Source organism: Cryptomeria japonica, chromosome 7, assembly GCF_030272615.1.
Source record: "Cryptomeria japonica chromosome 7, Sugi_1.0, whole genome shotgun sequence".
In the NCBI taxonomy this organism is placed as follows: Eukaryota; Viridiplantae; Streptophyta; class Pinopsida; order Cupressales; family Cupressaceae; genus Cryptomeria; species Cryptomeria japonica.
In genome coordinates this window covers 708257250-708269405 of record NC_081411.1, presented here as the reverse complement: position 1 = coordinate 708269405, position 12156 = coordinate 708257250, and positions in this window count along the sequence as shown.

Sequence of the window (12156 nt, the reverse complement as noted above, 5' to 3'; positions counted from 1 at the left end):
TCTGATGATTTTGAAATAACAAAAATAGAATTGGGAAAGATGAGCAGGGATACAGATAACCATTTTTTCCAAGTGTCAGTGAAGAAGATGCTTTCCCGGTCAGAGAAGGATGGATGGGAGAAAAGAGAACTTAAAAGACATATAAGTGTTTTGGCTTAGTTCATCGAGAGCATTGGTTGCCTAGGAGCAATGCCAATATCCCATGCCACTGAGAATTTTGACCCAACTTCTCCGAAAAATAGGAAGTTGATGGATCAAGTTCAACAAGCTAAGAGCATTGCTGAAGCGGTTGAAAAATGGATTGAACAAGTAATCAAAGATGGTGAAAAATACATTACCGACTCCCAGAAGTTGTGTGGTGAGGTACAGGGCTTGATTTCCGAAATCCAAAATCAGCTTGTACCATGGGAGAAAGAAGAGCACAAATGGCAAAATGTCCTGCCTCTATTTACCAAAATCGAAGAGTACGAAACTACCAGATTTCTAACAAAACATTCAATTAAGCTGGTATCCGATGAATGCCAACTTTTCATGCTTAAGAAAACTATCATGTGGTGGGTGCTCACCTTTCAATCAGTAATTACGGATGCGAAAACCTCTGTCTATGAACTCCAGGATTTGCAAAGTAGTATTGTCAAAGATAATAAAGTGGTTAATGTCGATCATGACTGGGAACTAGGAATCTGCAGGGCAAGTACACAGGAAGCAGTCAAGTCATTCCAGTTGAACATGGAGAAGATCAGAGTTAGGAGTAGTTTCACGGCGGAGGATATAACCAAAGTGGCTAGGATCAAATCTATGGTATTCATTGGGAATGATCAGCTTCCGAAGCACTCAGAGAAAATGGTGCAACACAGGTGGAATAAAGAGGTGGCAAAGGCGAAGCTTAATGCAATGAAAGTCCCAAGACAATCAATGATCCAAGAACTCATGGCATCTCATGACACTCATGAAGACGAAGAAGAGGGTGATGATGAGATATAACATAATGCGTCTGCTTTGGGCTTGTTTTCTTTATTTTTAAAAACAAAACATTTTTCATAGTTATGCAAAAACTTTGGGACAACTGTCCCAAAATACTTTCTGTTGTTTTTGTAACTGTTTTATCAAGGAGTGGTCGAGTTTTCAGGGAGACCCCCCCCCATTTAGTAGAATTGATGGTAGAAGGGGAGATTTTTATTAACTGATTTAAAAAAAAAAAAACTAGATGTGTGTTTGTTTTGGTATTTTCTTATTCCTAATCAAAGGAGGAATCAGATGGTGGAAATCTATGGTGGAAAAAGATTAGCAGATGTATCATTATGTCTTTGATTACATAAAGATATATATATGAAATCTGGTGATATTGTTTTTGGGGAGAAGAAAGCTCTGTGCATTTTGAATCCGAATAGATAACATGTCTTTGTATATGTTTATCTGATCAAGAAATAGTATTTGATTATTTCATTACAGCTTTTCATTATGCCTCTGATGTTATTTCCTTTGAATGTGTTGTTTACTCTGGAAAAGATTCATGTTTGTGGGTGCATTCTTTTTCTCTGAATCAATTCGTCTTTATTTGGAAGAAGTATATTGAACTTTGTTTCAGTTACTATAATTACATACTTTGAAAATTAAGAAGATATTTTCCATTATTTATGAGATATGAGGAAAGTTATAGCCTTTCATCCAAGAATTATATAGGCGGCCTTACACGCTTTCTGGTTAAAAGCTTTCATTTGGATGTAAATATAAAAACAAAAACATAGTTTATGAAAAATCTAGATAATGAGTTGTACCTAAGCAAAAATTCAGAGGCAGGTGATTGAACAAACGCTGACCCAACTATTCAGTGAACCATTTGTTCTTAAAAAAAGGTAACAGAGTCCTAAAATTAATCATTTAAATGCAAAGAGCAAAATCTATTCACTAACATGGGTTCACCTGGTTCTCTGAATGTTTTGGTGAGCTCATAATCATTAGATGAGTTAACTAAACCCCATTCCCATTCGTTAGAGTTTGTGGAGTATCATTTCTTTTCTTGTTGGTCATTAGAGTGTGATTTATAAAGATTCTATAGGATATTGAGTTCCTAATCTAAGGGGTATGAAGGCAAGTCCTTTGGAGCATTGATTTTTTAATGTCAACTCTAGTTGCAATGGTTCAAGAATTCCTTTATTTTGTAACCCAAGAGGGCTCTTCCCATCATATCCAAAGTTTTGCAAGAACTTTAATCCTTTTCCATATTTTTCATAAGGTATTTTGATGTGATCTTGTATAGATTCCTCTTCAGGTTCCTTATAAAGCATTTTTTAGAGATCATCTTCTTCCATCTCACCCCATCTATAGAATATAGTGGGATCCCATTTTATGGTGATAGTGGATACTTTCTTAGAGGGATGTGGTCATCCATAATCTTTAGGAGAATCCACTATTTTTCTTAAATACATAGTTTGATTCAAAGTATATTCTCCAATGCCTTTGTCCTTGTATTTCCCTTTAAGCTCACCTTGTTTTTATGTGGAAGGTTTTAATGATTCTCAATGGACACATACGCTGATGATGGAGTTTCTTCTATGTTGATTAGAATTATTATTTCTTATCTTGGTTGTAGGCTATTACAATACATGAATGGATTTGGATCACCTCTTATTGTTACTTCTACTCCATTATAAGGGAATTCGATACATTGATGGTACGTTGATGGTACCGCTCTCATATCTTGAATCCATGGATGTCCCAAAAGTATGTTATATGTGAGCTCTAAATCAAGGACTTGACAAACCACATCCCTTGTGACTGGCCCAATTCTTAAAGGTAAGGTGATTGTTCCCTTGGATGATCATTCTTCATCATCATATGCTTTTATGGTGATTTTGTTCTTTGAATTCACAATTTGTTCAAAATATCCCAATTGTTTAATGGTGTTCAATTTAAAAATATTCAAACCTGCTCCTCCATCTATCAAGACTCATTTGATAAATTTTTTTGTGGAGAAAAGCCTCAATGTAAAGGAGTGCATTGTGTGGTTGTCATATGGATACATCATCAGCTTCTGTGAATGTAAGGAAATGTGGAGTGGAAAGGTATCCCACCATGGCTTGAAACTGGTCCATGTTCAGATTAGTGGGTGCAAATATTTCTCTCAAGCTTTTTCCAAGAATGGCCTTATGTGAAGGGGATATGCGTAAGAGCTCAAGAATGGAAATGAGTACGGGTGTCTTCCCTAACTTATCTATAAGGTCATACTCATTCTTGGTAGATGATGAAGTTGTGGTCTTGGATGGAACACCTTGGAAGGTGACGTTACCCTGGTGGGTTGTGACATTACATTTAGAGGTTTCATTTTTGGAGGATGAGGAAGATGGTCCAGTACCTTTTAAAACAACTTTACTCCTTTGGGTAGAACCTTCATGAGTCTTGTCCTTTATGATAATGACAGAAAAATAATTATCCATTAAAATGTGATTAATAGTTGAGTCATAATCATAGGACATCTTAGCATAGTTGGCTTGATTATCTGTTTTGGATTTTCCTTTATCATGTTTAGGGAATGGCTCCTTAAACATGGAATGTTCTTAATTGGAGGTATGGACATCAATTTCTATGTCATTGTTGTCAATAAGATCTTGTATAACATCCTTCAATCTGTAAAAATTGCTAGTTGTATGTCTTTTGCTCTTGTGATACACACAATACTCATCATCATTCCACCATGCAGGTTTTGCTTTTGGTTCATAGGGTGGATTATCTGGTAGTGTTATGAGCTTGTTTACAACCAATTTCTTGAATTTTATCTCAAGTGGTTCTCCCAATAGAGTGTATTTCCTTTGAGGATTTGATGTCCTTTGAGTGTTCACTTGATTGCTTGTATTGGATGAACTTGCATTGGGGAAAGTCAGTTTTGGTTTTATGATATTTTCATCTACTATCCCATCATTGACTATGCTCTTATTCTTGTTCCAAAAGTGGGGTTTGTCTTTCCCATTTGATTCCTTTTTGTTTTCTTTGAATATCTTAATGATGCCTTGTTGATGTTTTGAGTGAACATTTCTACTATTTTTTTTTGTGGGATATCACAAGAACATCAACTAGCCAGACCTCTCCATCGACGTAAAACTAAAGAGAAAGATTTCACATTTTTCTATTTAGTGTTGCAAAAGGTAGTCACTAACACATTTATATTTGAATGTTGTATGAGAAGTGTTTTATGAAAGCTTCTACTAAATCACTCCATGATTTGATTCCAAGTGGAAGTTGGGAGGACCATTCCATATCTTGTCCACCTAAACTTTATGGGAACAATCTCAACAAGCATGTTTCTTCATCTACTACCTGAATGCAAGCTGTGAAAAAATCTCTTATCTGTGCCTTAGGATCCCCCTTTCCTCTATACTTGTCAATCTTTGGTGTCATGAAATGTGGAGGAAATGGAGGTATTGGAATGCTTCTATCAAATGGGTAAGGACATATGTCTTTCATTGTATATTGTTGCTTTGGTGTATTCATGTCCGCAGTTTTATTTTGCAAGTCCTTAATTTGTTGTTGCAAATTATTTTTGGGTGGTGTCTTTTCTCTTTGAGCTAGTCCCATGCCATAGCCACGAGGTGGTGGAGGAGGGATATAGTGCATGTATGGATGGTATTGATCATAAATGAGTTCATATGAAGGACAAACATAGTTATAACTTGGATATAGACCACTTGGCATGTTATTGTAATGAGGAGCACTAGGTCTAGGTCAACACATGTCATGACCATGAGGATGGGAGGTATCATAGGAATGGTCTTAAGTGTTGCCCCCAAATCTGACACAAGGTCTCCTCATCTCATGATTTTGAATGTTTTCTTAGGTGTAATTGTATGCATTGGTATGATCTTGGGTATCATCATGAGCATGTGTAGTGGTAGTTCTCCTCCGTGTGAAAGGACAATTGCAAGGTTGTTCATGAGAGTTCCTAATAAAATTGTCAAGAGCATAGGTATTGGGAACTTCTGGTTTTTGAATAATGATGAAGGTGACTTAGGCACAAAATTATCTCTTTTATTACCACCATTATGTCCTCTAGGATTTGCATTTATTTGATTTCCTTGATTGAGGTCCTCTTCTATAATTTGTGACACATCAAAATTATGAGGTAATTTTATTTTACTTTGTGCCATGAATTGAAAAAAGTATTGTCTATCTCTTCTCATAATTTATTCAACAAATATATTGAACCTTGGATCTATGATATTCTCTTAAATGTTTGTGGAAGTGATAGATGCATTTTCATTATCATTGTTGTTCTCATTGTCATTATCTGGTATATTACTGCAATTGTCAAATGGGTTATAAAATTCTTCTCCATCAAACTCATAGGTACTTATTTTGTGAGATCTTAGAGCTTCTTTGGCTTCTCTTATAGACCTTTCGGAATGTGTTTCAACCATGAACTTGACCTTGTCTAAAATGAAAGATGGAAGAAAATGTAAAGACTATGGAAGACCAAGAAAGGATATGAGATAGAAAGAATCTAGGATTGTCTTGCAATGTCCAAAAATGTAGGTTCAAGATATGTGTGATCTAAAGTAAGGTGTAGTGGCTTCTAAAGAGATGATAGATCTCTTGATGAGGTAATTTGACCTTGGCTAAAGAGGACCAAATGGGATGGGATAAGATGATAAATCTGATGTAGGAACCACTTAGTGATATGTTGTAACAAGTTTGTAAGATATGATGAGGACAACAAAGAAACCTTTTGAATCTAGTTTGGAGAATATGTATATATGAGGTATTACAAATGAAGATAAATGATAGACAAATATGTGACCAAGACAGGTTGACTAAAAATTATGAAGCCCTATAGGAAATGAGTTAGAAGATTTCTGAATCTGAAAACTTAAGTCCTTTTTCTCTTGACAAATCTTTTGTAGTTTCTTAGTTTTGAACACAGACGCAGTTTAAGTAAACCTAGATGTGATTTCTAATCAGAGATACATTTACAGTGAGCACAAATGCAATTTCTGATAACAGTGATAGGTTTGAGTTTTAAAACCACATACACAATTTTACCTTGAGTAGACGCGCTTTCCCAACAAAGACACAATTTATGATAACCTAGACACATTTTCTCAAAATGTTGACAGTTTTGTAATAAAATGTGATAGTATAATTCTCTGATACCCAGATGTGATTCTTCCCTACACAGACGCGTATTTCCAACATAGATGTGATTTAAGCTGACACAAATGCAAATTTGAAAATGTTTTGCAATTTTGTACAATTATGAAGTTGTTGAATGTGACCAAATCTCAATGTTTTGATTTTAGTGATAATAAAACATAGAAAACAATGAAGACATAATGTATGAAGGTGTTTGCCTGATTTGAAATAAAAACATGCAAGCACAAACCCTAAGGCTGGCCAGGACAATAGTTGTTTTATCTCACTGGTTTTCCAACTATGCTTATTCAAGGTAGATACTTAGATGCTTGACTGTTAGGATTCACAAAGATACCGAGAGGGGTGGGGTGAATCAATATCTAACTGGTTAATGGATTTTCTAAACTTATTAAATGAATTGCATGCCAAAAAAGTGTACTAGTAAACCATAAATAATGCAGTAAATAAGATCAGTAAACACAACATAGAAAGCACACCATAACACAATATTTTTAATGAGGAAACCTGGTGTGGGAAAAACCTCGGTGGGATTTGTGACCCACAATATTCGCTCACTGGCCAATAAGTGAATATTACTTACAAATATGGTGCTTGCACATGCGGGAAGGCTCACTACTCAAATACAAAAAGGGAAGTCTCACTGACTTACAAAAATGGATTATGTAAATCCAATATCATGTACTACTTCCATTCAGCATCTTCTATGCTAGGTTCAGTACCGGTTTAAGATCATACAGCTTCCATAAACCTTATTCCAAAATCTACCTTAATATTCACATCTGCCTATTACATTCCATATATGATTTTTAAAATGATTTACAAGATCTCATACTTATATGAGTCCTATTACAATTTGCCTTGTCAGATTTACAAAAATATTTTACAATTAAATACAAATATAGTAAACAATATCTTGTTGGTTGGGGTGCCAGTAAACATCTTTGCCGCTACCGCTACCGCTGCTTGTGCCTGTGTTGGTGTCTGTGTCTGTGCTGGTGTCACAGGATTGTAAGGTTGTCATCAATGACAATACCTTCAATCACCTACATTTTCTCATTGGAGTGTGCATTTTCCAATAGTCTCCCTCTTTGGCATTGATGGCAACACTCATGAGAAAAAGTTAAAATTGTATCCAAAAGGTGTTGACCAAAAGTCTTACCAAAACTGTCAAAAATTGTGTTACAAAAATTGTGTGCTCCAAAACTATGTGCTCCCCCTGAGCAGATGATCTCTTCTACCTTTCTCCTTTTTCTCATCCTCTACTACTCCCCCTTTGGCATCAATGACAAAGGTTTTCATTCAATGTCAATTGAGTGTAGTTCTTGTCTTGATCCCTGTAATCGGTGGGTTACAATCTGATAAAGATCTACTAAAGAAAAATTTAAGCTATTGTAGAATCTCTCACTGTCCTTTAGTGTTGATTCAGTGCTCTAGATTGTACTAGTGAGTATGTGCATTTTCTCTTCCGGTGTCTTAAGTCCTGGAACAAGAGCCTCAAAAATCTCTTTCCTCAAAGAGACGACGATATCTAGTTTAGGACCTAGTCTACATTTTAGTTCCTTTGCTTTAAACTTTAATCTCTCCTTATCTTTTTCAAGTTTTTCAATTTTCTCTTCATAGTCGGTAATTTCTTGTTCTACTACCGATATGGAATCTGATGAACCTATTAAATTGTCAGCATTATTATTGATTTCCTTTTGTGATTTGCTGATCTTAGTGTCTATGTCCTCTGTCAAAATGTTTGTCTTGCATGTATCTCTGTATAATTTCTTGAAGTCCAAAATTGTCTTGCCTAGTACTAGTAATAATGTATCTATATGCTCCTTATTCTTCTTTATTGTCTCTTCAAAGAATTTTTCTTTCTCTTTATTTATTTTCTCTCTGAAAGTTTCCTCATTGATCTGATCAATTGTTTGTAGATTTCCGTTTATTGCTTAGACAATGTGTCTAATTGGTTTAAAGAATCTTTGTTTTCTATGTTACACTTGGGTGCAATCATCTTCAAGATTGGTATGGTGCCATCAATTGCCTTATATGCAAGTGCATTGCAATCAATTATTTTCTTAATCAAATCAAGCAATACCTTTGTTATATTGATTGGCCAGAATTCTTCCAATGAAGAACCAGATGATTGACCAACTGTCTTAACAATTTGTAATCTACTGGTGTGAGGAGCCTCTTTACTTATGGTGACCTCTGGTAGGTCAGTTTGAGTTTACATTTCTACTAGCAAGGGTTTACATTTCTCAGTTGATGCTGGTGGCACAATCTTTGTCTAAACCTTTAGCTCATCCTTCTTCTCTTCTGATTTCTTAGTATGTACCTTAGTCTATTTCTCAGAGCTTTCCACTACCAGTTTTTCTGATTGTGACTATGTGTTTTCTACCAGTTTTTTAATGTTTACCTCTGAAATGTCTATAGCTGGTATCTCAATAGATTTTTCATTGCTATCAGTTGTCGGTTGCTCATTAGATACATCAGTATGTACACTAGTGGTATCTACCTTTCCTGTGTCTAGGGGCTTAGCTCACTGTTTAGTTTGTTGCTCAGCCCCAATTTCAATATTGCCGACTGTGTCCTCAACATTTGTTTCAACTGTAATGTCTTCTACCGGTGGCTCAGTTGCCACATCTCTCTTCTCACTTGTCTCCTTATCAACCACAATGTTGACTTCTTGTGTGTCAATATTCATTGTATACAACACCTCAAAATCAGGATTTGTGTCATCATGTGTTGTCTCCATACTCTTTATTGCTAGTGGTGTATCAACATTTACGACATTTGTAACCAGTGGAGTATCAAAAGGAGGTGGGGGTAAGTTATATGTCACCTTTATACTCGGAGGAACACCTACCTTACCTTTACCCTTATCTTTGTCCTTTTGGTAGACTTTAAAATTCTTTGGTCTCTTAAGCTCTTCTTGTTTCTCTTTCTCAACAAAGATAATATCCCACTTGTCTATAGTTTCTTCTGATATCTCATTAACTCTGCCAGCCATTGGTGCTACATGTTGGTGACCAGTTGAAAATACTACCCAGTTAGCCTCACTTATTAGTTCATCAGTTTCTTGTGTTGAATTCACTAGGTGAACTGCAAGTAGTTTCTCTACTTTCATATTTTTATCCAATTCAACAATTGTTGCTCTCCTTGCTTCTAGCCTTCTATACAACTCACTGGGTAAATCATCTACAACCTCAATCAAAAATTTCTTGTAGATATCCAAGTGTAGGATAACACTATTTTCTATGCTTTCCTTTTCATCATTGTTAAAAGTATCATACAACTTGCTAATGTTTGATAAGCTACCATTTTCAGTTATCTCATTCAAAAGGTTGTCAAGTGGAGGAACAACTTGTTTTTATTTCCTTTTCTTTGGTGTTAACTTCTTTGTTGGAGGCCTAACTGCCTGTTGTTTCTATCTTGTTCTCTTGGGTGCAGGAGAGGGTACTGGTGAGGGTCTTCTTTTTCTTTCTACCCTTTTGAATTCTGCCAGTATTTCACTATCAGAGGAGGTAGCAACCAATGAAAGATGTGTTTCTGGTTGTAATCCTTCCAATTTTCTCTCCTTAATACCAGTTTTATTCAATATGTCTTCCTTGATTGCTTTTTCCTACCTTGTTCCTTTTCTAACTATTTGTTCAGTTTTCTTTATTCTTTTCTATGACTGAATGTTGCTTTCAATTGTGTCCGCATTTCTGAATACTTTCTCTATTGGTTCTTTAGGGGCTTCTAGAAGGGCTTTTGCATAAGTTTTTATTATGTTCTCATCAGCCTCACATCCCATCTTTGTAACCCAGATTGTCCTTGAAACCATTGCTTCCATCTAGATTTCATCTTTCTTTATCACAATGCATATCTCCTTTTGATATTTGTCAACTATAGATTGAGATAGCCTTATCCTAGTTTTAATCCTAGCCTTTAATGCCTGAAAGTGTTCATTTATGTTATTTTCTCTGCCATCTCCCATATTGTTTAGCATGTCTAGAAGTTGTTTTCCTATCGGTATGTCAAAACCAAAATCCTTTCTACCAATATCGGGTACTTCCCTGGTAATATATAACATCAAACATACAAGTAGGTTGTCAAATTTGAATGTACCCTTCTTATCACCTTTGATCTTCCTCAGATTGTCTATCAATTCATCCTTCAACCATTCGCATATGTCAATCTCTGCATTGTTGTTTACCATGTCATAGGCACTTTTGATACATAAGCTAGAAACAACGTTTAATCTGTTGGCATGTGTAGCCTTGTATCCAAAAATCATGCTGATAAACCTTCAATTGATATCCTTTACATCGTTTACTCTCAAGGATCTCTTGTCAAAGGTTGCATCGGTTAGGGTCATTATAGTGTCATTTGAAATCTTTTTAGTCTTGTTAGGCCTGCTACTGGTGGAAGGTAATCTTGTCACTGCCCTAACTGCCTCTTTTGCTATCTTGTGAATGGAATGCAACCAAAAGAACTCCTCATGAACTCTGCTTAACACAATCCTTATAACATCCTTTGGAAAATCTGGGATACTAAGAATCTCCACAAAACCTAGGGTTTCAACTATCTTAAGTTCTGGTTTCACATTTCCATTAACATCACAAATTACTATTCTATACATGTTCATAATCTCTTCATCTCCTAGTTTTTTAATATGACAATGTATGTAAATTCTAGGATCCTCAGCATAAGCAACTCCTTTGGGTATTTTTGAAAAAGCTCCTAGGGTATCATCTTTCTTTGCAATTTCGGGAATAATTTTAAATACAGGTCTAGGGCGCTTAACAACTTCAATTACAATAGGGTTTGCAATGAATTTAGGTGTAGAGGAGGAAGCCATTGTTATAAATACCTTAATCTGCCTTTAGGTATGAGTGCTTGAATGATTTTCTTCACTTCTCATTGTGGATACATTCGCTCAAGATTTTTACGCTCTAAATAAATTTGAATTCTTGGTGAATGAAAAAGAGCCAAAGCACTTGCTTTATAATGTCATTTCCTTCAACTACCACATTTAATGCCTACCGATTAAGTCAAATTCAACACATCTGTCGGTAAAGAAGTAATTCAACTTCTCACCATCAACCAAGGGTAAATTAGCATATTTTTCAATTAGTTGCCATACCCCCAAAATGTTTCCTTTCAATTAGATGAAGAATCTCCTGGCGGTGGAGTGATACTTTGTTCTACCGGTGAAGGAATAGCTTCACTAACATTCTATTTTGACTTTCTAATCCATTGTTTTGAAAATCCTTGTTTTACCTCTTTAACTTTCTCTTTACCTTTCAAACTGGGTCCTTTGTTATTTGCCGGTGATGCCTTACTTCTACAAAATTTTGCAATATGTCCAATCTTGTTACAAGCTTAACAAGTCACGTTGTTTTTGTGAATAGCTTTTCCATATCCTATGTTGATACGTGTTCTGCATTGATTAGATAAGTATCCAAATCTTCCACAAACATAACATCTTACATTCATTCTGCAACTTTCTAAATTATGACCAACTTTGTTGCATTTAGAACATTGACCAGTGGGTGCATTGGTGTTCTGATAGTTTCTAGATCTACACTGATTTTCTCTATGTCCATACTTGTTACAGTTAAAGAATTTTACATTGAATTTGTAGGCATTAGGTTGTCTTACCGATTTACTGTGATCATGATTGTTTGCAGTACAAGAGCTTTCACCAACTTCAAAGCCAAGGCCATTTGTATCTCCATCAGGTTTCTAATTTTTCAACATGTCATCAAGTTCCTTTGAAATTTTCTTGAATTTTTCTTTGTGTTGATTTGCAGTAGCCAACTCATTTTCTAAGAAATCTTTTTGTCTCATGAGTTCAGTTTTATCATGCTCCAAGTGAATTATATCTATCTTCAACATATCATTTTCATGACTGAGTCTTAGATTTTCATTTCCAGCATCATTGATTCTCCTAAGCAATTCATCTTCATTCTTCTTTCGGTCTTTAATGTCTTTACAAAACCTAATAGTCACATCTTGCATTTCATTCCTCAACGCCAT